This window comes from Engystomops pustulosus, chromosome 3, assembly GCF_040894005.1.
Source record: "Engystomops pustulosus chromosome 3, aEngPut4.maternal, whole genome shotgun sequence".
NCBI classification, from domain to species: domain Eukaryota; kingdom Metazoa; phylum Chordata; class Amphibia; order Anura; family Leptodactylidae; genus Engystomops; species Engystomops pustulosus.
In genome coordinates this window covers 29,481,977-29,509,225 of record NC_092413.1, presented here as the reverse complement: position 1 = coordinate 29,509,225, position 27,249 = coordinate 29,481,977, and the positions used below count along the sequence as shown (strand labels likewise).

At 44.3% G+C, this 27,249-nt stretch overlaps 1 long non-coding RNA gene across 1 annotated transcript in view; it reads right to left on the bottom strand.

Annotated features, from left to right (window-relative positions):
* Window positions 1–6,540: 6,540 nt before the first annotated feature.
* LOC140121135 (uncharacterized) overlaps window positions 6,541–27,249 on the bottom strand; it is a 135,544-nt gene continuing 114,835 nt past the window's right edge. Inside the window, exon 7 of the long non-coding RNA XR_011854034.1 lies at window positions 6,541–7,091. This is a non-coding gene — a long non-coding RNA (uncharacterized lncRNA). The remainder of the gene's footprint in view (window positions 7,092–27,249) is intronic.

Genomic DNA, 27,249 nt, shown 5'->3' with positions numbered 1-27,249 from the left:
CAGACATCGGGAGGGAATCCTTTTCAGAGAAGTGTCGGGTTAGCGGAGAGCAGGGACCACGTCATCAGCTTCAGATCAGCATCTGTCCATATATGGTCACTGCTTCTCCTAGGGTTCCCCAGAGCAGACATCGGGCAGGGAATCTTTTTCAGAGAAGTGTCGGCTTAGCAGAGAGAGCAGGGACCACGTCATCAGGTCAGATCAGTATCTGTCCATATATGGTCTCCAGGGCTTCCCCAGACACAAGCTATTTATTTAATTAAATAAAGTTTTGGCCAGGCTGAGATTCAAACCTGGGACCCTGTGCACTGTAGACAGAAGCTTAACTAACTGAGCTATAAGCCCAGTGATACAGCTGAGGATTTCTGGTAACTAAGAAGTGTTATCTGCCATTTACACTGTGACACAGACTAATGCACTGATATATAGAGAGGGATCTTCTCAGAGATTATTATTGTAATTATTGAGACTATTATTATTATTATTATAAATTTTATTATTTTTATTATTATGGAGATGATTATTAATAATAGTAAAAATAATAATAATCATCTCAATAATAATAATAATAATAATCACCTCCATAATAATAATAATAGTCTCAATAATTACAATAACCTCTGAGAAGATCCCTCCCTATATACCAAGGCAATAAATCTGTGTCACAGTGTAACAGTAGTCATAGTTCTTAGTTACCAAAATTCTACACCCAGTTAATTGCTGAGATTATAGCTCAGTTGCTTGGGGCACTGTGTCATTATTGTACATGGACACTGCAGGTTCTGGGTTCAAATCCCAATGAGGATTATTTTTTTTTTTTTTTTTTATTAAGATGATTTTTATTATTATAATATGGCTAAAATTTGGGGCGTGGCCAGGGAGTGATTGGGGGTGTGGCTTAGGGGGATCGCTACGTGTGCCGCCATTTTGTTCCTCTTTCCCTTTCACAAATGTTGGGAGGTATGGTTAACCTGATTTACTAATGTTTATTATCCAATGATGTCCCACCTTTGTAACTGGAGTGTGAGCACCACCTGACCAGAGACTAACAAAACCCCTGGACAGAAAGTGACAAGTCCTCTTGGTGCTGAGCTCTCACCTCATGAGCAGCTCTGGGGATCCAGTTCTCTAGGAGAGCACACCTAGCAGATGATCCACCCAAGCATATAGAGAGAGACAGTGTGTGTCGCACACCTCTAGTGCCTCACACAGAATACCCAGGATTAAAGCTGCAGCTTCCATACCTGGGCAACGTTGCCTCCATCTGGTCCCCAAGTACGGCTGTTACACCAAGGGTGCCCCATGACCTACCCAGGGGCATATACTATGAACACTAAGGGGCTGCCCCAGGGAGATTCAGTACATCAGCCTCTCCCTCATTTCATTTCTTGCACACACCACATGCTGGAGACCTGCCAGGCTGTAGGACAGCCCTCCGGTCCCCATACCAAGCACCGTGACACTAGCGTGCCTAGGCCGCAACCGCCAGCCACTCCGGTATTCTGGGCCCGGCTGCCTCCAGGCCACAAGAAAAAAGGCCAGACCCTGGTGGGGGATGTTGCATAAGCAGTTTGCACTTTCTTTCTAGTGTAAAATAAGACATAAAACTGGCGCAGACACTTTAATAAATGTGGTCCAGAGTGTCCTAAGTTTTTGATTCTGTGAAAACATTAGCATGGAGCATTAGAGATTTTCAAAAACATCTGTAAATGCTTCAGGATAACAAAATCCGTCACGGTTATGTGTATTACACTCAGGGGCGTAAATTGAGGGGGTGCAGAGGTTGCAGGCGCACCAGAGCCTAAGAGGTTTAGGGGGCCCTTATGGTGTCACTTTCCCATATGAGAAGACTAGTACTATAAACCATACATTATAGTCGGGGGCCTGGCACAGACTTTGCACTGGGGCCCATCAGCTTCTAGTTACGCCACTGATTACACTGTATGTAATTGTGTTGCACACTCTGGGGCACATTTACTTAGAAAGTCAGAAACTTTACTAAAAGTGCTCTTTCCCTGTATAATACTGGGTGCGACTGATTCATTAAGATGGTGTTCTAGAAATCATGAATCTGTCCCTTCCCCACACTGGCCCGACAGAGTTCACTGCTTATTGGTGTTAAGTTTCAAGTTCTCTCTATATTTGTGGTAAGTGGGTTATTTGATCACAGTGCTACACTGTGTGCTCTGGGCCTATCAAAAATCATTCCCTTCTTTTCTTATCCTGTTAGATCTCTCTATCCATCTTGCAGCATATCCCATCTCCATACAGAAAAAAATAAAATTTTAAGAATTTTGACCATAATTTCTACTAGGTCCCTTTACATGTCCCTTACAATCAATGAGATAGTAAGATAATTGTCACTCATTTACAGGAATTATCAATGTGAAATTATTGGGAGTATTTTAAAACAAGATCGAATGTGACATCATTTGTAATTGGTTCATTGGGAGCCATTACAATGCACAATGATCATAAACAAATGTGACATGTGCACCTGTAACATGCAAAGCTGTGCTATTGACTGCACAGTACTTAAAGGGAACCTACCACCAAAAATCTACCTATGGAAGGTGGAAGGTGGATCAATGGGACATGAGGATAGCCCTTTTAAGGGCTAATCCTCACGTCCCCACACTTTTTTGTTAACTTTTATTAAACTTGTATGCAAATTTACTTATGCGGCTACTGGGGCGTGGAGTAGCCGCATCTGAGGTTACACGAGGCGGCTACTCCACGCCCCGGTAGCCTCTTTTCCCCTCCTACTCACCATCTTCGGCACGCAGCTCCGCGTAGCTGTGCGTCCTTGTCCGGCGATCCTGCCATCCGCGCATGCGCAGAAGAGCAGGCCCGTGCCTGCGCGGTCACTGCTCCGAAACAAGCGCGGGCCTGCTCTTCTGCGCATGCCGAAGATGGTGAGTAGGAGGGGAAAAGAGGCTTCCGGGGCATGGAGTAGCCGCCTCGTGTAACCTCAGATGCGGCTACTCCACGCCCCAGTAGCCGCATAAGTAAATTTGCATACAAGTTTAATAAAAGTTAACAAAAAAGTGTGGGGACGTGAGGATTAGCTCTTAAAAGGGCTATCCTCACGTCCTATTGATCCACCTACCGCCCGATCTACCTTTATAGGTAGATTTGTGGTGGTAGGTTCCCTTTAAGCCTAAAATTTGCGTCCCTATAGATGGCTGCATATACGTCCGCATGAATTTGTCATAGACAGCGATGACGGCCTGACGTTGGTATGGGCCACACATGTGTGGTACTGATCTGCGCCGTACACGGGGAAAAGATAGAGCATACTGCTGTGTGAATATACCCTTAGTCTGTATTCTGTTCTGCAATAGTCTGAACTTCTGTGTGTCTCCTGTTGACTTTGTTCTGGGCTAAAGGTGGTTAAGAAGATATCAGGCTTTCATCATGATATATAACACGAAGGAGTCCGAATCACGGTTTTCTGCCGGGATTTCCGAATTTTACCGTTTTGCGCCGAATTGCCCCGGGTTGTTGGCACACGCGATCGGATTGTATCGCATCGGCGCCGGCTTGCATGTGGAGAAAAATGGGGGGCGTGGCCGTTGGAAAACCTGATGGATTCAGAAAAAACGCAGAATTTAAAGAAAAAAAAGTGTCGCTTGACACGCACTTACATGCACCAGGAAGAGGATGGTGAACTCTGGCGGACCTCGGTGCAGCAGCGATATCGGGCGCACGACCTTAGTGAATCCTGGCAAGTTCCGAATCCTCGTCGGAGAATGCGCCATAAAATAATGAGAGGAGAAGGCTCAAAAATTTTTAGTGATGCACATTTATAAAATTCCGGTGAATATTAATTATAGTTGAAACCAGAAGTTTGAGGTTGATTAGGACTATAAAAATTGTTTGTATTTGCCAAATTACCGTATTTGTATTTGCTAAAAACAGAACCTAATGACAGGGACCTATAGAATGGTAATGACGATTAGTTCTAAATGACTTTAGAAATAAGTTTCTTGTATCCATATGGATTTCTAAAGATAAAATGGAAAATTTTTAAAATACTAGTTGTTTAATAGACTTTGCAGGAATCAGCAGTCTGGTGTATCAAAATAACGTGTAACACTGTATTCTAGTCATTAACATGTATTTACATTCGGTTAGCCAAAGTTTGATGAAATGTTATGGACCATCTAAGACTTGTCTTTACTGTAGTTAAAAATCCCTCTCACCACACCCTATAATCCGAAATTAGAACTTTAAATGGTCCCATGAGTTTTATGTTGATTGTATTTGCACAATTGCAATGTTAAATTTCTCCTATTCGCTACAATTTACAGTTAACCCTCTCTGAATAATTAATAATAATAATTAATAATAATTTCCTTTATTTATATAGCGCACACAGATTACACAGCGCAGCACAAAGCTTGCCAATCAGTCCCTGTCCCCATGGGGCTCACAATCTAATCAACCTAACAATATGTTTTTTTGGAGTGTGGGAGGAAACTGGAGGACACGGAGGAAACACAGAGGGGCAGATTTACTTACCCGGTCCATTTGCGATCCAGCGGCGCGTTCTCTGCGGTGGATTCGGGTCCGGCCGGGATTCATTAAGGTAGTTCCTCCGCCGTCCACCAGGTGGCGCTGCTGCGCTGAAGTTCCCCGGAATGCACTCAAATTCACCGGCCTATTCCTAGTGAAGGTAAGTGTAAGCTCCGTGACACTTTTTTTTTGTTTTTAAATGCGGCGGTTTTTCCGAATTCGTCGGGTTTTCATTAGGCCACGCCCCCCGATTTCCGTCGCGTGCATGCCAGCGCCGATGCGCCACAATCCAATCTCGTGTGCCAAAATCCCGGGGCAATACAGGGAAAATCGGCGCAAATCGGAAATATTCGGGTAACACGTCGGGAAAACTCGAATCGGGCCCTTAGTAAATGACCCCCAGAGAGAACAAACAAACTCTTTGCAGATGTTGACTCTGGGACTTGAACCCAGGGGTCCCCAGCGCTACCAATGGCAAATCCCAGCGCTGCAAGGCTGTAGTGCTAACCACTGAGCCACCATGCTGGTTCTGGTGCTTCATGTACTACAGTGTGTTGCATTCAGTATGGCTTACCAAGGCTACCATTGGCACATCCTGGCTAATATTGCTCGCTCTGATGTTACTGAATTCTTCCTTTCCTTCCTCCAGGCATAGTCCATCAGTCTGTGACCACCACCGCCTCATGTGACCACCACCGCCTCATGTGACCACAGTTTAATTGGATGTCAGTGAAGATTTATTGTTCTGAGGTTGTAATACCTTCTGTAGGAGAAATCTCTGATCTTAATCTGGGTTTAACTTTGTATATCTCTGTGTTGCTTGGCACACATTTCAGGCATGATTTGCTGATAGCTGATAATGCAGCGTGTAGACCACAGCCAGGTATTGAGGTCCATTACCCCCACAGAGCTTTTGGCAGCAATGCTATGTACAACTCTTTCTGTATACATTGGCATTGATGTTTGTGTACTTAGAAAACATTCATGAAAATGAATCCGGAACATTGCATGATCTCGTGGTACGACCTGTGTGTGTGAATGGGACAGCTGCCTGCATTGGATTCAGTGAAGCTCTACCCCCAGTGAATATAAACCCTGTCAGATATCTGTATTGGTTAGTTTTATATACTATTTTAATAGATCACTGTGTTAACTTTTTAGACAGAGTTCAAGGACGACCAATGACCACATTTTTGATGGGAAACTGATCTGGGTAACGGAGGGGTCTTGGTAAAAGTGAAACCTGGTAGACTTTGAGAACTTGTTGTAGGTTGCATGCTACAAGGATTGTCCTGATAAAAAAGTGGGCGAATCAAGTCCTGAACATAAGGTAAAAATTACAGAATCCAAAGCTTCAGTGATGTAGAATCCAGTCGCGCCTGATACTATTACACGTAGTTGTTGGGCTGGAATGGTGTAATGCATAAGGCAAAAGTCATACAGTCTCTCGTTACGATGACGCCCATCCTTAATGCGATCATTGAGGCACTGTAGACTAATTGGAGAGTTTTGTCTGCAAAGGCAATGTCATGCAATTTCTTTGTCAATGGGGGTCATTTACTAAGGACCCGAATCGCGTTTTTACGTCGAGTTACACAAATTTTACCGTTTTGCGCCGATTTTCCCTGAATTGCCCCGGGATTTTGGTGCAAGTGATCGGATTGTGGCGCATCGGCGCCGGCATGCACGCAACGGAAATCGGGGGCGTGGCCGATCAAAAACCCGTCGGATTCGGAAAAATTGCCGTATTATTTTTTAAAAAAAATGTGTCGCTGGACACGCGCTTACCTGCACCCGGCCTGGCTTGGTGAACTTCAGTGCACTCCGACGAAATTCAGCGCAGCAGCGACACCTGGTGAACGTCGGAAGAACTACCTTAGTGAATCGCCGGAAGACCCGAATCCTCCGCAGAAAACGCGCCGCTGGATCGCGAATGGACCGGGTAAGTAAATCTGCCCCTATGGGTTTTGTTCTATGCAATATCGCAGCTTCAGAAAACTAGGGTATAGAGTCCAAGATAGGCACTGGGCTCCTTGAAAAAGTTCCCTGACGCATACCCTAATGCTTGAGCGAGGATTCTTGCAGTTTATTATTATTATTATTTAATTATAGAGAACCATTTGTTCCATGGTGCTTTACAATCAATAAGGGGTTCACATACATTACATAAAGACAAGAAAGAATGTACATACAAAATACAAAAACCACAGAGAACTGGAGCAAGGGCAAGGAGGGCGCTGCTCATTGGAGATCACAATCTATATGGAAGAGTAGATGGAGATAAGAGGTGAGGGAGCAGAGTGGTTATGCCATGTTGTAGGTGATCCTGATGGTTTGGAAGGGAGGGGACAGTCTGACACAGTTTGGTAGAGAGTTTCAGAGAATTGGAGATGCACGGGAGATCGTAATAGAGAGAAGATGAAGGTCCTGTAAGGAACAGAGATTACACGTGGGACGGAATTGATTGATGAGTTCAGAGATATATGGAGGGGACAGGTTATAGACGGCGTTGTAAGTGGTGCAGTTGCAGTACCATCTTCCATAGCCATGCTGGTGATCCATACTACATCCACCTATAGAAAAAAGGAAAAAGTTCTTTTCAGCTCACCTCTGATGTCCCGCTTTACCTGTGCACGGAGTATCTGAGTCGGAGTCAGTTCGTAACATGGATAGGAAAAGGGGTTTTTCAGCACTCAACCAAATCCATATGGAAATCCAGTTAAAAACAGATCTAAACGTTCTTATTGATCTAAATTTGATAAATACATTAACATTAATATTACAACTATATATAATATATACATTATATATAATGTTAGTACTTCACATGGTTCGCATGAACTACGGCTAAGGATCGTTTTTTCTATTTTTGTCATGGCATAGGCTTTTAGCAGTATGGAATAAAATTTTTTTTTAACTGCATTTCCGTATGGAGTGCTGGAAAACCTCTTTCCCTATCCATACATCCACCAATGTCTTGATTTTGACCAACACAATTTGACCTGATTTCTTGGAAAGATAATCCACAGTCTGAACAAGCCCCCATCCTTCAGACTATGTAAATGTACTTGTATGACTGCGGTATGTGTAGATAAGACATGCAACTGACCAACAAAAAAACCACAACCTCAGTACAGGCAGTCCCCTGGTTATGTACAAGATCGGTTCTGTAGGTTTGTTAATAAGTTGAATTTGTATGAAAGTTGGAACTGTTTATATTTTATATCTGTAGCGCTGGACAAAAAATTTTTATTCTCTGACAATTGGATTTTAAAATGTTAGATTTTCATAAGAACCTGAATTAACAATAAAACTTATTTGCAGACACCTGTAATAACTGTTATAGCTGATCATTGTAGCCTTGGGTTAAAGTACAGTAAATTACCAACATACCTGTTTGTAACTAGGGGTCGTCTGTAAGTCGGGTGTTCTTCTGTAGGTTATTGAAACCAGTTCTTTGTTCTCTATTTTTCTACTGCTTATGGGGGCATTATTGGTGCACATGATTTGCTTGTACATTACAGAGCTAGTCATTTGCATATCCTTACAAGATTTTACAAATTTTTTAAGTGCACTTTTAAGTGCTTCCTACATGGTGGGGTTGAATTTTTTAAAAGTCAGCAGTGTATATTATGCTGCCAAAAGCATAGGATAGAGAGGGGAAACTAAGTTCAAGGCTGTGTAGTTCTGCATAGTTCAGCTATGATTCAGTAGAGAAAGGCACAGGTGAAGAACCCTCATAGTACTGCCAGGTTCATAGCTGGAATGAGCCAGTCCCAGTACAATATGTCTAAAATGTCCATGTGAACGGCTTCATCTGTTGTAAGACGTTTGGGACAGGTGAAGGCAGATCTGTATTCTCAGGATACCAAATGAGCAGGTGATATAGCGTGTATATGGCGCAATATGTTCATAACTCACTCAAGATGATATCAGGCTTGCATCATGACATATAACATAATAATTCTTTATTTATATAGCGCACACATTACGCTGCACAGAGCTTGCCAAATCAGCCCCTGTCCCCAATGGGGCTAACAATCTGATCAACCTATCAGTATGTTTTTGGAGTGTGGGAGGAAACCGGAGGACCCAGAGGAAATCCATGCAAACATGGAGAGAACATACAAACTCTTGAACCCAAGTCCTCAGCGCTAACATTTATATCCGAAATATAACATATATATATATATATATATATATATATATATATATATATATATATTAATATATGTATGTATATGTATATATATATTAATATATGTATGTATATGTATATATATATTAATATATGTATGTATATGTATATATATATTAATATATGTATGTATATATATATGTATATATATATATATATATATATATATATATATATATGTATATATATATCTATATCACCATATATAATGCTTTTTGTGTCCTTAGTTCAATCCATATAATAATAAGAGACAAAGACCAAAACATTTTCAGTGATACACATTCATAAAATTCAGGTGAATATCAATTATAATTGAAACCAGAAGTTTACATACAAGTTTTAGGTCGATTAGGACTATAAAAATTATTTATACTTACCAATTGCCAAAATAATAAGAGAGAGGGAGAATTTAAGGCATTTTTATTACTTTCTGCAACGTCAAAAGATTTAATACATTTCATTGATATTTGGTACCATCGCCTTTAAACTGTATGACTAGGTGAAACATTTTGGATCTCCTTCCACAAGCTTCCTACTATAGTTGGTATGAATTTGTGTCTATTCCTCCTGATAGAACTGGTGTAACTGAGCCATTTTTATAGCTGCCTTGCTCGCTCCTGCCTTTTCAGCGTGGCCCATAAATTTTCAGTAGGATTGAGATCAGGGTTTTGTTATGGTCTCTCCAAACATGACTTTGTATTTCCTCAAGCCACTTTGTAACCCTTTTGTTAGCAGCTTCAGGTCATCGTCCATTTGGTAGACCCATTTGTGCCCAAGCTTTAACTTCTTGGCGGATGTCTTGAGATGTTCTTCAGTATTTGCCACCTCATTTTCTTTCCACACGATGTAAAGTGCACCATGCACAACATGGTGCTGCTCCCCGTGTAATAGTAACGATGATGTTCTCAGGTTTTCAAGCTTCTCCCTTTTTCCTCCAAACGTAACAATGGTCATGATCTAAAAATCATTTGAGTTTTAGTTTCATCAGACCACAAAATATGTCTCCAAAAATTAAGCTCTTTGTTCCTCTGCATTTGCAAACATTAATCTGACTTTTTCATGTTTATTTTTGAGAAATGGCTTCTTCCTGGCAGTGCATTAAAGAATTTGTTGTAGTCGGCTACCCATAGACCCTTGTTTCTAATTGGACATTGCTCATCTTATTGATCTGAACATCCAGAATGGGCAGTGTGTTACTGTGTACCACAAAACAAAATCTGAGGCCCGGGTGATTATTGTTAAGCTTGGATATAAATCTTCGAAATAGTTGGTCAGTACCATTCCAGATGATGAATATGTTGTCTATGTACCTGACAACATTACAACACCTCCCTATGTACTCACAGAGAACATCCCCAAATACCATGTTCTCCTCCCACCAGCCCAGGAGCAAGTTGGCGTAAGTGGGTGCGCACGGCCATCCCATTGGTGTGGCCCTGAGCTGGTGGTAAATCTTCCAATCCAAGAGGAAGAAATTGTGGGTGGGAAAAAACTGTAGCAATTGTAGAAGAAAATTGTTGTGGGCCAGTTAGTGACGACCCCAGGATTTGAGAAAATGTGCCACTGCTTGTGTACCTGACTTGTAAAGCATTGAGGTGTGAAGTGCCTCTACTTAAAGCAAATTTAATTCATGTTTATAATTGTCAAGGCTCTGGGTTAGTGAACCCCGTGGACCACCGCGGGAGATGACACAAGCCGACACCTAGGACCGGAAGTGGCCCTTGGTCTTCACCAGAGCCCGTAGCAAAGCAGGATGGTCTTGCTGCGGCGTGATGCCACCAGGTCATTCCACAGGTGCAACTTGCCTGTGGTGGCAGCCGAGGTCGAGGTACAGAATCACTGGGCAGTTTTGTGGTCAGGAACAGGCAGATGGTCAAGGCAGGCGGCAATGATGCAAGGTCGGGAACGGAGCAGGAGGTCAAGGCTGGCAGCGAAGGTGTAAAGTCAGGGTCAAATCCAGGATCACAACAGGAGGTCAGTAGGCAGGGATCAAATGCTAAGGGAAGCTTTCTCATAGGCATAGAGCACTAACATCCAGCGGGTGTTGCTGGGAAAAGCCAGCTTTTAAGGAAAGCCTTCCATGTTAAATTCCCAGCCCCTTCCTGTGTTCCCTGCCAGATCTTTGTGCTCTATGCCTTTGAGAAAGCGTTTCTACTGTGCCTGTGTGATTCCCGTTGTGACCTCCTGCTACGCTCCTGACTCTGATCCTTTGCCGCCTGCCCTGACCTTACCCTACGTCTCCAACTTCCCGCCTGTCCACAACCATGTTTCTGTTCTACAATTTTGTACTATGCTTTGGCTGCCACCGCGAGCAGAGTCGCGCCTGTGGAGCGACCTGGTGGTATCCTGTCAGATCAAGTCCAACCCGCTTTGCGGCGGGCTCTGGTGAATACCAGGCGCCACTTAGACTCTGCTCCCAGGTGGCGGCTTATGTCATCGCTCGCAGTGGGTCTCCTGAATCATGACAGCGCTTCTGTTAGATATACACCAAATGTAAATAAAAGAAAAAAATTAGGAAAATTTGTATATCACCTTATCAAGATTTCCAATTATTAATAATTTGGGAAGCTGTAAACAAAGATGATTGGTAGCCCTTATAAATGTATGTCTAAAGAATGGATTTAAAAACAATAAATAATAAATAGTGCTGAAAATTCAGGTTAGGGCGGGTTCAGCCGCACCTATATTTTCCGGCACCGATCATGGGTGTCAACTGCTTAAATTTACATCACCTTGCCGGCAGCGCCGTCCTTGGGGAGCTATGATCCTCCTCAAAATGACGTAATCAATGATGCCGATGCGCAGGGTTTGGACATTTAAATGTCGCTGGAAACTTTACATTGTCAGTAAACTATGAAAGTTCATTATGCATTTACAAAATGTCAAAACCAGGGCAAGTCCAAATGTTACTGTCAGAAAATTTTAAATAGGGTCCATTCACACCTCCGTGTCATAGGGAGCTGGGCAGCAGTGCCACAAAATATGAACTGCTCTATTTTATGCAATACGGCAGCTCGTCTCAGGCATGAACAATGGTGGTCATGAACTACCTGCTGTTTTTGGGGCTGGATCATTTGCAGTGTGCATGGAGCCTTACTCTTCTATTCCTCACTCCTATGCAGAATTTCTTGTAGTAAAGTAGTGGAGAGATTACATCAGCCCTAGTATTATTTATAGGGCTGATACTGTACACGTTTAGACCAATATTCTAAAATACATTCAGAGGGCTCCATACTGTTGAGTCAGAGCATCTAAGAATGTCTTGTCTTCGAAACCTAAATAGATTGGAGATATATTTAAAGGTCGCTGTCCACGGAAGGATCACTTTTACATAATGAAAAAATAGTTTGGTTCACCTCTGATGCCGTTGGTATCTTACCTTACATCTTTCCTAACTATAAGATGCAATAATTTGTAATGCTGATGTAAGACACCCCTTAAGGGATCATTGCCCCAACACATGGCTGCAATAAATCCAATGGCGCACATTTGCTAAGTTTTCTGTTGGACTTTGCACATTCATTTAAGTGCAAACAAGTATTGAAGAAGTGTCTGACCACATATGTGTTGCACCCAATCCTTTTGTGGCCCAGCTGCACTAGAAACACAAATTTCTGCACTGAAGGGGGAGTTCCCAGTCGAACCGCACGCCAGATTTATGATGCAAAGTCAGATAGAAATGTGTCGCACGCCCCATGTTAAAGTTGCAACAAAAAAAAAAATTAGTGTACAGGCAGTCCCCGGATTACGTACACGATAGGGTCTGTAGGTTTGTTCTTAAGTTGAATTTGTATGTAAGTCGGAACTGTATATTTTATAATTGTAGCCCCAGCCAGAATTTCTTGGTCTCTGTGACAATTGGATTTTAAAAATGTTGGGTTGTCATAAGAACCAGGACTAACACCAAATCTTCATTACAGACACCATTAATAACTGTCATAGCAGTATATTGTAGCTTAAGGCTAAAGTACAGTAAATTACTAATATCCAGTGGTCCGTTTGTAACTAGGGGTCATCTGTAAGTCTGGTGTTCTTAAGTTGGGGACCGCCTGTACTCTATCAGGGGAGTGCAGGGAGTGCCCCCTGTACTACACAGGCAAACTGATAAACAGACTGCACTGTTTTTAGTAAATGTGCCCCAATTTAATGGATCAATACACATGGCTGTTTTTAAACAGAAGGTATGTTCATACTGTTAAAAATTAGAGTATGTCCTAGTGTGAGACATAGAAGTCAATGGAGTAAAAGGGGCAGAATTATTATGTACGCCAATATATAGTAGCAATTTGTGACCTATTCACCCCTTACAAATCTAAAAAATAAGAATAAGGTGGGATACTTACCAAGGAGTCGGCAAACCGGACATGTGATTCACCTCACACTGTTTTTTGTCCGGGGATGTGGCTTAGACATAGGGGAAAGAGACGATTGGTTCCACAATGAACGAATACCTTAGATTACAAGCAGAATTTGAGGTTGTAATCAGAATCAAAGAAAGTTGTCCCGGTATCAATCGGAATCATTGATACCTGGACAATTTGTTCCATCCACCAAAAAATATTTATGGTAGTCGTGTCTAGTACATCATCTACAGGCGGTCCCCTACTTAAGAACACCTGACTTACATACGACCCCTAGTTACAAAAGGATATTGGTAACTTACTGTACATTAGCCCTAGGCTACAATAAACAGCTATAACAGTTATCACAGGTGTCTGTAGTGAAGCTTTATTGATAATCCTGGTTCTTATGACAACCCAACATTTTTAAAATCCAATTGTCACAGAGACCAAAAAAAATTTGGCTAGGGTTACATTTATAAAATATACAGTTCTGACTTACATACAAATTCAATTTAAGAACAAACCTTCAGAACCTTTCTTGTACATAACCCTGGGACTGCCTGTATTGTGTTTTACAATTGCGTGAGAGAGGGAGGTACAGTACAGTAGAGGGTGGGGAGGGCTCACATAAATTATTAAATTCAAATTATAACATTTTGCTTGTAAACCAAGTTGCAAATTGTGTAAAATACAAGCTTGTCTGGTAAGACTGGTGTCAACTAGAGATGAGTGAGTATTATGCTCGTTCGAGTATTAGCGTACTCGAAACGGCTCGTTGCTTGGACGAGTATTTCGCCTGCTTGATAATGAGCTTTCACTTAAGGAAACACAGTGAAGAACAGTGAAATTTAAGGATCATTAAGGATCATTTAAGTGAAGAACACAGTGAAGAACACATTGCAGATGTTTCCATACATCTTCTAACTTATCAGAAGACATTAGTGCAGAAAGGTGTTCTTTACAATAGTATGTGAAGAACAATATGTTTGAAGAACACATTGCAGATGTTTAACATTGCTCATTCTCCTTTTTGAAGTTCCACGAATATTCCATTGAATAAAAAAAACGAAGAAACAGGACTGACTTCCTTATTTCTCAATAAAATGACACATTTTATTGCAGAGCCTTGGTCCCCTTGAAAAATGCTCGAGTCTCCCATTGACTTCGATGGGGTTTGTTATTCGATACGAGCACTCGAGCATCGGGAAAAGTTCGACTCGAGTAACGAGCACCCGAGCATTTTAGTGCTCGCTCATCTCTAGTGTCAACCAACTAGCAGACCAAGTTATTGGTAGTCCAAAGTTCCACTGTAGAAAGAATAGAACTTGAATATTTTATCCAAACTGAAAATTCCGAACGAATCGACCAATTAATAAGGTCCCGTGACTTGTGCAGCATGAGATCAGTGCAATTTCAATCAAACAAGGAAAAGAAGGAGGAGTTTTAAGGTGGAGATGAAAATGGTGACTGTGACTTCACCTCTACCTTATCTATAACATGGCAAACTATTAGGGCCACCGCTCCTCCAATGCTTTTTTGTCCTGTAATGATGACCACAGAGGCCAATTACTTCCATCCTTTACTTCCTCTTTGCTAAAGGATATAGAAAGATATAAAAAAAAGACCTGTAATTTCCTGCTTGGGTAAGATATTAAAAATTAACCAATTAATAAAGTCCTGTGATCACAGCAGCATAAGGTCGGCACGTTTTCAAGCAAATGAGTTAAGGAAGGAGGAGAGTCAAGTTGGCTCTTAGGTTTGTAAAACCGGTAACCAGCTCTACCATATCTATAATATGATAGACATTAAGGTCAGCATTAGGGCAGATTATCACATTCCAGCATTCTACATTACTATAACCTCTGCCCATCAATTCCTATAACCCATTTTCTGAACAATGTTGCAATGGGTTATGAGGACTCCAGAGGGTAACAGCAAGCTATAGGGTTAACTCTCTAGGAAACAGTGACAAACCTTTAGATTGGCAGAGAAAACATAGATAAGACTTTGTTGGGGAGAACTGGCAGAACATTGTGACTACAACACAATATTATTATGGAAATAAATGGAAATGTCCCAGGGCAGAGATCTGTTCCTGATTCACTGTATGAGTATTGTCCTTCTGTTTCTATCCAAACTTTAGGAATGCGTAACAAAATTAAGATTTACAGACCTAGAGGGGAAGAGAAGTATGAGAAATATATAAATTAGGGGTACATACCCATATGTAGGTAGGTTGATGTCCAGAAGACTGAGTACAGATGATTGTCTTTTGCTATCCCCAATTTCAATACAAATATCACCTCTGAAGCCCACAAGGAGGTCTTAGAAGCAAGACTGGTTTTGTGGATGAGACACTATTATATATTTAAAGGGGTTTTCCAGAAATTTGGGGAAATTCTGTGTGTAGGGTAGGGGTTGTCACAAAAGCAAAAAAAAAATACTTACACTTCAGTAATTTCAGTTTCCAGCATCTCCACTTAACTGGAGGGTCAATTTGTGGCCTCTCGAACTATGGGACATAAGAGGAAGTGACATTCAGGGTCCGAGGAAGACACTGATTGGTGAATTGGATTATTGGGGCAGGAATCATAAATTTTTAAGAATTCTTGGAAAACCGCTTTAGTTTTGGCGACACTATTCAGGATAAGTTAAATGTAGTTTTAATATCTGGCTAAAGATGCACTTGATACATCAATATGAGAAGATTATTATGTGTCTGGTCAGTATTAATCATCGGGGGAATGACTTTACACTCGTAGACGCTTCGTGTTTGCCATGTTGTTAGCGTACGCTCGGCTGTACTTTGTTTCTTTAGTTTAAGCCCAACAGAAAGCAAACACATTTTCCCAAGCGTTCTGCCAGACTGAAAATGTGCTGACGTCGTGAAAATCCCAGCGAGGGGTTTATCTTGGCAGGAAAGTGTTATTGCAGAGGGGAAAAGATTCTGTGTCGCCGAATACATTTTTTTATTAATATCAGATACATATTATATAATAGGGATTATTAAAGTAAGACAATTCGGTGGTTCTCTTACACTGCTGAATGAAGTGCAAGTTGTGGCCATTACTGATCACAGATCCCATAGAATATTACCCCATCTTAGTGCAACATCCCCCACTGGGGCCTAGCCTTTTCTCGGGGCCTGGAGTCAGCCGGGGCCCGCAGTACCTGAGTGGCTGGCGGTTGCGGCCTAGGCATGCTAGTGTCACGGTGCTTGGTATGGGGAACCGGAGGGCTGTCCTACAGCCTGGCAGGTCTCCAGTAGGGTGGTGTTGGCAAGAAATGATGAGGGAGAGGCTGCTATAGCGGATCTCCCTGGGGCAACCCTTTGGTGTCTAGAGTATGAGTCTCTGTGTGGTGGACAGGGTGCCCGTGATGGTGACAGCCGGAGTAGCAGGGACCAGACGGAGGCAGAGGTTGAACGAAAACAACTTACAGTTCTTTATTGGAACCGACAGGAACCGCAGCAACGTGCCTTTAACAGAGTAGTGGAGTGCTGAGATGCAGTTGGAGGGAGCCACAGGATGTAGAGCGCCAGCCTGGATGCAGAGGGCAGGCTGGGAGGTAGCTGTGTCCTGGAAGGATGCTTCAGCTTGTCCTGGGTTGCTTCAGGTATCACCCTTGAAGGTAGGATGATACCCCTTTCCTCACTAAACTAGCTATTAGTTCCACTCTTCAGGCAGGGGCTAGGCTCTTCCTGCTCTGGTCTGGTATGCTAGCTGTACAGAGTCTGTACTGGAGTAAATCCAGTCTGCTTCTGCAGACTCCTAGGTCTGACTGCTCTCTACTCTCTTCTTAAGAGAACTCAGCTCTAGAACATTCCTGGCCAGGGGTTTTGTTACTCCCACTGGTCAGGTGCTGGCTACTCCTCCAATTACATCTCAGCTTACAATACATTAGGATAATACATGTGATTGGAGGACACATCTTACATCACATAAAGCAATTAACTCCTGCCTTACCAGGCAGGATCTACTACTGGAGTGTTCCCCTGTGTCCTATAAGGACTATGTAGTGAGATGTAGTGACATGCTGTGGGGCTGACTAGACCCTACACAGGCTGCAAGCTACATGGTGGGACGTATTCGCAACCACTCCTCCGCCTTGCATCGGCGAGGGTGTTGCATTAGTATAACCAGAGGCGAGCACCGTCTGAAATCTCCGCTAGAGATTTTAGATGTAGTCTCCGTCTGTTTTCCGATGGATAGTAAACACGGTCGACCTGGGCGGTCACACTGCTGCTTGCCCCAGTCCCCAACCTGTCACAACTAAAGTGTCATGCAGGTGGAAAATCGACAAACTTTACAGTAAAGGAGCTTTACACATGTCTTCCCTTGTTGCTCCGTCAGAGTAATGGAGCAGAAGGCCGCGCATGACTGTTCTGCTCTATTAATCTCTACGGAGCTTAGGTAAATTGCAGAGCGAAATTGTATTATTCTGACGGAGGTACTTGGGACCCCATTGGGTCCCTCGTTTTCATGATCTGTGGGGGTCTCTTCACTGAGACGACCACGTATCAGCAAGTTAGGGCATGTCCTGTGGATAGGGCCTAACTTCTGTTCATGAGAAAACCCCTTTAAGCACATTAATTGGAGTAAGTACAGGCGGTCCCCTGCTTAACACCCGACTTACAGACGACCCCTAGTTACAAATGGACCTCAGGAGGTTAGTAATTTACTGTAATTTAGCCCTAGGCTACACTAAACAGCAATAACAGTTATCACAGATGTCTGTAATGAAGATTTATTGTTTATCCCGGTTCTTATGAGATTCCAGAATTTTAAAATCCAATTGTCACAGAGACCAAAAATTCATCAAAGCAGTTCCTCCGACGTCCACCAGGTGGCGCTGCTGCGCTGAAGTCCGCTGGAATGCCTCGAAATACACCGGCCTATCCAGGATGAAGGTGAGTGAAATTTTCGCGACACAATTTTTTTAAAAAAATGAGGCGGTTTTTCCGAATACGTCGGGTTTTCGTTCGGCCACTACCCCCGATTTCCGTCGCGCGCATGCCGGCGCCGATGCGCCACAATCCGATCACGTGCGCCAAAAACCCGGGGCGATTCAGGTACAATCGGCGCAAATCGGAAATATTCGGGTAACACGTCGGGAAAACCCGAATCGGGCCCTTAGTAAATGACCCCCATTGTTCTTCACATACTACTGTGAAGAACACCGTTCGGCACTCATGTCTTCTGATAAGTTAGCAGATGTACGTAACATCTGCATTGTGTTCTTCACTGTGTTCTTCAGTGTGTTCTTTCAGTGAAAACATCTGCAAACATCTGCAATGTGTTCTTCTTTAGTGTTCTTTCAATGTGTTCTTTCAATGAAAAATGCTCGGGTCTCCCATTGACTTCAATGGGGTTCGTTATTCGAAACGAGCACTCGAGCATCAGGAAAAGTTCGACTCGAGTAACGAGCAATCGAGCATTTTAGTGCTCGCTCATCTCTAGTTTTTAACAATTTTAGGGAAGTATGAATTTTTGATAACTAATTTGGGATTCCAGTTTAATATGTTCCCATTGATCAGTTTTCGGAATAGATTTGCGTCCCAGATGTCAAAGGTCAAAGTGTTTGTTGTCATTTTCTATTTTCAGGGACAGGTGGAATCTACCTGTGATGTCAACATCATTTTTTTTTGTCAATAATTGTTACCTCTGATTCCTGTCTATCCTATGAAAACATTCCCACACAGCGCTGTCTTATCGCTTCTAATACTAGACCTACAAAAACAATCACATACTCAAGACTGATTTGAAAAACTTGCTGCCTTAATGCTCTGTGTTCTATCATCTGATCCATGGTGGTAACCTCAGCAAGGGTCCTATTCTTACTAATTGATGGACTGTCGTAACTTGTCGTAACTTCCGTACAGTTCCTGAAAATTCAATTTACAGGCGGTCCCCTACTTAAGAACACTCGACTTACATACGACCCCTAGTTACAAACGGACCACTGGATATTGGTAATTTATTGTACTTTAGTCCTAGGCTACAATAAACAGCTGTAACAGTTATCACAGGTGTCTGTAATGAAGCTTTAGTGTTAATATTCATTCTTATGACAACCCAAAATTTTTAAAATCCAATTGTCGCAGAGACCAAAAAAATTCTGGCTGGGATTACAATGATAAAATATACAGTTCCGACTTACATACAAATTCAACTTAAGAACAAACCTACAGACCCTATCTTGTATGTAACCCGGGGACTGCCTGTACTGTGTTTGAGAATCCTGGAGATAGCCCAGCGCTGTGCTCAACAATTTCCAATGATCCTATAGTATTTAATTGGAGCGTCAGAGAATGCTGAATCTACAGCTTCATCAGTAAGTGAAAATTGGAACAGCAGCCTGCCAGCCCCCTGTAATATACAACCAGCCTGCCAGCCCCCTGTAATATACAACCAGCCTGCCAGCCCCTGTAATATACAACCAGCCTGCCAGCCCTCTGTAATATACAACCAGCCTGCCAGCCCCTGTAATATATAGCCTGCCAGCCCTGTGTAGTATATAGCCAACCTGCCAGCCCCCTGTAATATATAACCAGGCTGCCAGCCCCCAGTAATATATAACCAGCCAGCCCCCTGTAATATATAGCCAGCCAGCCCCTGTAGTATATAGCAAGCCTGCCCCCTGTAGTATATAGCCAGCCTGCTAGAATCCTGCAGTATATAGCCAGCCTGTAACATATAGCCAGCCTTCCCCTCTATAATATATAGCCTGCCTCCTATCCCTATGTAGTTTATAGCCAGACAGCACCTTTTAGTATATAGACAGCCTCCTGTAGTATATAGCCAGCCTGCTATCCCCCTGTAGTATATAGCCTGCCACTCCCCTGTAGTATATAGCCAGCCTGCCCTAATTGTAGTATATAGCCAGCCAGCCCCATATAGTATATAGCTTGCCAGCCCACTGTAGTATATAGTCATCCAGCCCCCCTTGTAGTATATAGCCAGACTGCCCCCTTGTAGTATATAGCCAGGCTGCCCCCTTGTAATATATAGCCAGCCAGCCCCCTGTAGTATATAGCCAGCCTACTAGCCCCTGTAGTATATAACCTGCCTCCTATCCCTCTGTAGTATATAGCTAACCTGCCCCCTTTAACATACAGCCAGCCTGCCCCCCCCCCCCATGTAGTAGCCTGTTTGCCTGAAAATAAGACACCCCCCAAAAATAAGACCTAGAACAATTTTTTCAAGCTTAGAAATATAAGGCCTCCCCTGAAAATAAGACCTGCCGGCAGTCATTGAATTGCTACTACGTTGCAAGAGGCTGCAACATAGGTTATAATTTCTTTGGATAAATAAATAACTTTTGCAGTGCAAATGCGCTACAAGAGGCTACTTGGACAAGAAGGGTTAATTTAAGGAAATTTTTCTGCTAAACATGAGAGATTGGGACCAATTATTCCAATAGAAATGGAGTACCATAGATTGTTGTATATGGAAATAGAGTCACAAGAAATTCTTGATGGAATTTCCATTTGTTCATGGAAAAATAGGACATCCCCTGAAAATAAGACCTGGTGCATATTTTGGAGCAAAAATTAATATAAGACACTATCTTATTTTTGGGGAAACAGGGTATATAACCAGACTGCCCCTGTAGTATATAGACTGCTAGCCCCTGTAGTATATAGCCAACCTGCACCCTGTAGTATATAGCGTAGCAGCCCCCTGTAGTATATAGCTAGCCTGCCAGCCCCCTGTAGTATATAGCTAGCCTGCCAGCCCCCTGTAGTATATAGCCAGCCTGCTAGCTCCTGTAGTATATAGCCTGCCAGCCCCCTGTAGTATATAGCCAGCCAGCCCCCTGTAGTATATAGCCAGCCTGCTAGCACCCTGTAGTATATAGCCAGCCAGCCCCCTGTAGTATATAGCCAGCCTGCCCCACTTGCATTATATATCCAGCTTGCCCCCTTGTAGTATATAGCGAGCCAGCCCCCTTTAGTATATAGCCAGCCTGTCCCCTTGTAGTATATATCCAGCCAGCCCCATGTAGTATATAGCCTGCCTCCTATACCTCTGTAGTATATAGCCAGCCTGCCCCCTTTACCTTATAGCCAGCCTGCCCCCCTATAGTATATAGCCTGCCTCCTATCCCTCTGTAGTATATAGCCAGCCTTCTATCCCTCTGTAGTGTATAGCAAGTCTGCTAGCATCCTGTAGTATATAGCCAGCCTGCCTCCTGTAGTATATAGCCAGCCTGCCCCCTGTGGTATATAGCCTGCCAGACCCCTGTAGTATATAGCCAGCCTGCACCCTGTAGTATATAGCCTGAGAGCCCCCTGTAGTATATAGCCAACAGTCCCCAGTAGTATATAGACTGCCAGCCCCTGTAGTATATAGCCTGCTATCTCCTGTAGTATATAGCCTGCCAGCCCCTGTAGTATATAGCCTGCTAGCCCCCTGTAGTATATAGCCAGACAGCCCCCTGTAGTATAAAGCCAGCGAGCTGCATGTAGTATATAGCCTGCCAGCCCGTGCAGCATATAGCCTGCCAGCCCACTTTAGTATATAGCCAGCCAGTCCCCTGTAGTATATAGCCTGCCAGCCCCTGTAGTACGTAGCCAGCCTACTAGTCCACTCTAGTATATAGCCAACCTACTAGCCCCCTGTAGTATATAGCCAACCTACTAGCCCCCTGTAATATATAGCCAGCCCCTAGTATGCCCAGCATATAAAATTAAATAAACTCAGCACTCTGCGAAGCCCCCAAGGTCCTCTTCTTGCTTCCTATGTGCTGGCAGCGACAGGTCCGATGGAAAGGTGAGTACTGAGTTTATTTTTTTATATTTACCAGAGTATAAGCTGAGTTGGGCTTTTTCCGCACAAAAATTCGGCCAAAAAACTTGTTTTATACTCGAATATATTAGGTATTTTATTATATTATATAATAATGCAATTGCAGAAAGCAATTGCAAATACTGACTATACATTGACTCCCTAAATGGTTTTTACTTTTACAGCCAAAATTCTACCATTCAGATTTTTCTGTTCATAAACAACTATTTTTTTTAACAGATCTTCAAAGTTTGACTCTGGTAACCAGAAACAACTGTGGATAGGATCAGAATGTTCAATATTTGACCTTGGAGAATAAGGACGTCTTTTGATAAATGTGACGTACAGTCCAATAAAGCTGAAACGTAGCAGCTTGGGAATATAGACCACTTGAATTTGTCCCACTGATTTGCAGTGCCGCCTATTTTCTATTTTTTATTATTGGAGGATGTGCCCGGGTCTTATGTGCTGGCACCCGACTATATTTTTAGCAGTGCCGTTCCTAAACTTTTTTCTATCTACCGTATATACTCGTATATACTTGAGTATAAGCCGAGACCCCCAATTTTTTCCACCAAAAACTGGGAAAACCTATTGAGTATAAGCCGAGGGTGGTAAATGCATTGGTCACAGGCCCCCCAATATATATCCAGCAAGCCCCCAGTAGTATACAGCCAGCCCATTCTGCCCCCTGTAGTATACAGCCAGCCCAGCCTGCCACCTGTAGTATACAGCCAGCCCAGCCTGCCCCAGTAGTATACAGCCAGCCCATTCTGCCCCCGAAGTACACAGCCAGCCCAGCCTGCCCCAGTAGTATACAGCCAGCCCAGCCTGCCCCCAGTAGTATACAGCCAGCCCAGCCTGCCCCAGTAGTATACAGCCAGCCCATTCTGCCCCCGAAGTACACAGCCAGCCCAGCCTGCCCCAGTAGTATACAGCCAGCCCAGCCTGCCCCCAGTAGTATACAGCCAGCCCATTCTGCCCCCGAAGTATACAGCCAGCCCAGCCTGCCCCCAGTAGTATACAGCCAGCCCAGCCTGCCCCACGTAGTATACAGCCAGCCCAGTCTGCCACCAGTAGTATACAGCCAGCCCAGCCTGCCCCCTGTAGTATACAGCCAGCCCATTCTGCCACCGAAGTATACAGCCAGACCAGCATGCCCCCTGTAGTATACGGCCAGCCCATTCTGCCCCCGAAGTATACAGCCAGCCCAGCCTGCCCCCTGTAGTATACAGCTAGCCCAGCCTGCCCCTGAAGTATATAGCAAGCCCAGCCTGCCCATAGTAGTATACAGCCAGCCCAGCCTGCCCCCAGTAGTATACAGCCAGCCCAGCCTGCCCCCAGTAGTATACAGCACAGCCCAGCATGCCCCCGAAGTATACAGCCAGCCCAGCCTGCCCCCTGTAGTATACAGCCAGCCCAGCCTGCCCCGTGTAGTATACAGCACTGCCCAACCTGCCACCAGTAATATACAGCCAGCCAAGCCTGCCACAAGTAGTATACAGCCAGCCCAGCCTGCCCCAGTAGTATACAGCCAACCCAGCCTGCCACCAGTAGTAAACAGCCAGCCCAGCCTGCCCCCAGTAGTATACAGCCAGCCCAGCCTGCCACCAGTAGTATACATCCAGCCCAGCCTTCCCCCTATAGTATACAGCCAGCCCAGCCTGCCCCCAGTAGTATACAGCCAGCCCAGCCTGCCCCCCAGTAGTATACAGCCAGCCCAGCCTGCCCCCAGTAGTATACAGCACAGCCCAGCCTGCCCCCTGTAGTATACAGCCCAGCCCAGCCTGCCCCCTGTAGCATACAGCACAGCCCAGCCTGCCCCCTGTAGTATACAGCTAGCCCAGCCTGCCCCTGAAGTATATAGCAAGCCCAGCCTGCCCCCAGTAGTATACAGCCAGCCCAGCCTGCCCCCAGTAGTATACAGCCAGCCCAGCCTGCCCCCAGTAGTATACAGCACAGCCCAGCCTGCCCCCGAAGTATACAGCCAGCCCAGCCTGCCCCCTGTAGTATACAGCCAGCCCAGCCTGCCCCGTGTAGTATACAGCACTGCCCAGCCTGCCACCAGTAGTATACAGACAGCCAAGCCTGCCCCCAGTAGTATACAGCCAGCCCAGCCTGCCCCCAGTAGTATACAGCCAACCCAGCCTGCCACCAGTAGTAAACAGCCAGCCCAGCCTGCCCCCAGTAGTATACAGCCAACCCAGCCTGCCACCAGTAGCAAACAGCCAGCCCAGCCTGCCACCAGTAGTAAACAGCCAGCCCAGCCTGCCACCAGTAGTATACAGCCAGCCCAGCCTTCCCCCTGTAGTATACAGCCAGCCCAGCCTGCCCCCAGTAGTATACAGCCAGCCCAGCCTGCCCCCCAGTAGTATACAGCCAGCCCAGCCTGCCCCCCAGTATTATACAGCACAGCCCAGCCTGCCCCCAGTAGTATACAGCACAGCCCAGCCTGCCCCCTGTAGCATACAGCACAGCCCAGCCTGCCCCCAGTAGTATACAGCACAGCCCAGCCTGCCCCCTGTAGTATACAGCACAGCCCAGCCTGCCCTCAGTAGTATACAGCACAGCCCAGCCTGCCCCCTGTAGCATACAGCACAGCCCAGCCTGCCCTCAGTAGTATACAGCACAGCCCAGCCTGCCCCCAGCAGTATACAGCACAGCCCAGCCTGCCCCCTGCAGCATACAGCACAGCCCAGCCTGCCCCCAGTAGTATACAGCACAGCCCAGCCTGCCCCCTGTAGTATACAGCACAGCCCAGCCTGCCCTCAGTAGTATACAGCACAGCCCAACCTGCCCCCAGCAGTATACAGCACTGCCCAGCCAACCCCCAGCAGTATACAGCACTGCCCAGCCTGCCCCCAGTAGTATACAGCACTGCCCAGCCTGCCCCCAAAGTATACAGCACAGCACAGCCAGCCCCCAGCAGTATACAGCACAGCCCAGCCTGCCCCCGAAGTATACAGCCAGCTCAGCACTTAAAAAACAAAAAAATCTTACATACTCACCCTCCGGTGGCCCCGATGCGCAACGCTGCTCCCCCAATGTCATCGCGGCAACTCTTCTGGCTTCCCGGCTCCTCTTCTATCTTCTGTAACAGGCGGCAGGACGCGGCCATGTTATCTGCCGGCAGGCGCATAGTATGACGCGGCCGCTGCCATATAAGGGCACTGATCTCATTGGGAAACAGCCAAATACAATGGGAACAGCCAATCACTATCTTTTGCCGAGATTGACTCCTCCCCCTGCTTTCAGGGGGAGGATCAGGCAACGTATCGCCCTCTAAACGCCCCCAGTGATGCGTCAGTGATACCGTGTAAGGACACGTTGCTGAGCCCCACAAGTTCTCCTTATAATATATGTGATAACGGAGCAGTGACTGCGGCTGCATCATGTAGAGGACACACAGGACACATAGGACATTTCTGTATACGAAGCTAAAACAGTATTACAAGCAGTCCCCAGGTTACATACAAGATAGGGCCTGTAGGTTTGTTCTTAAGTTGAGTTTGTATGTAAGTCGGAACTGTATATTTTATCATTGTAATCCCAGTCAAAACTTTTTTTGGTCTCTGTGACAATTGGATTTTAAAAATGTTGGATTGTCATAAGAATCAGGAGCTTCATTACAGACACCTGTGATAACTGTTACAGCTGATCATTGTAGCCTAGGACTAAAGCACAATAAATTACCAATATCCAGGGGTCCCTTTGTAACTGGGGGTCGCATGTAATTCGAGTGTTCTTAAGTAGGGGACCGCCTGTATTATCATTAAAACATAAAATTATATCCATTTTTTGATTTCTATCTAAAATCCTCCCAAAAAAGAACTATTAGTCTGAAGAATATTCCTAAATGGTGAATGATTGGATGTTGCCAGCAGAATGCCGTCGGCTGAAGCTGATTCATACATTTTTTTTCTCATTGAGACTTTTTACAAAAAGTCGCAAATATTTAAAAAAAAGTCTCAAAAACAAGTCGCGAGAACGATCACATCTATCTAAGCAAATTTTGACATTAGAGAAATATGTTGCAAAATAGAGACATTTTAGGTGCAAAAAACTATGAAAAAATTGAACAACTTAAGATAAATCTGGCCCAAAGAATCTTTAATAAATGGACGCAACCCAAAAGACAGCTTGTAGTGGTTGCCAGGGGAATGTGTCATTAACATAAGTATGCAAAAACTGAATACTAGCCTCAAGCTGATTTCCAAGAATACCATTTGGATGAATAAGGGCCCTCGCCTGGATCCTCCACTGCCTCTCCCTCCATCTTCATGTTAATGATGCACTGTCATATGTGCCTAAGCTATGATATAATGTGGGTTAACCTGGATTAAATCTCCCAGAAGTAATTCTCTACACTCATTGACAAATTCTGTCCAAACTTCGTTTTTTTGCTTCCAATAGTCACACATTTTTCCATTTACTGAGCCATATGAGGACTTGTTTTCTATGGGATAAATTGTACTTTCTGGTGGAACCATTTAATATTACATGCAATATACTGGGAACCTGGAAAAAATTCCAAATGCTTTGGAATTGATATAAAAATATACCCAGTTGCATCATATACTTACAGGGTTTTTTGGAGCTTTTACAGTGCCGTGCAGATGACACATCCCATTTATTCTTTGGGTCAGGATGGGCCAGTGAGATAAAGAAAATCTTGCAGCAAAATCCAGCATGATAAACCCGGGACACATGATGAGATGATAGAACTTTCTATAGACAAACGTCTGTCTCCATCTAGTGGTAAATATATAGTAGTACAGCCCTATTGCGTTTGTCATTTATAAATCCTATTTAGTGCTATATGGTAAGATCATAACTAATCATTAGAGATGAGCGAGCACTAAAATGCTCGGGTGCTCGTTACTCGAGTCGAACTTTTCCCGATGCTCGAGTGCTCGTATCGAATAACGAGCCCCATTGAAGTCAATGGGAGACTCGAGCATTTTTCAAGGGGACCAAGGCTCTGCAATAAAATGTGTCATTTTATTGAGAAATAAGGAAGTCAGTCCTGTTTCTTCGTTTTTTTTATTCAATGGAATATTCGTGGAACTTCAAAAAGGATAATGACCCGTGTTAAACATCTGCAATGTGTTCTTCACACATATTGGGGCAGAGTTACTGACCCGGTCCATTCGCGATCCAGCGGCGCGTTCTCTGCGGTGGATTCGGGTCTTCCGGCGATCCACTAAGGCAGCTCCTCCGACGTCCACCAGGTGCCGCTGCTGCACTGAAGTCCTCCGAGGTCCGCCAGAGTCCACGATCCATTGCTGGGTGAAGGTAAGCAGTGTCCAGCAACACTTTTTTTTTTTAAATGCGGCGTTTTTTCCGAATCCGTCGGGTTTTCGTTCGGCTACACCACCCGATTTCCATCGCTTGCATGCCG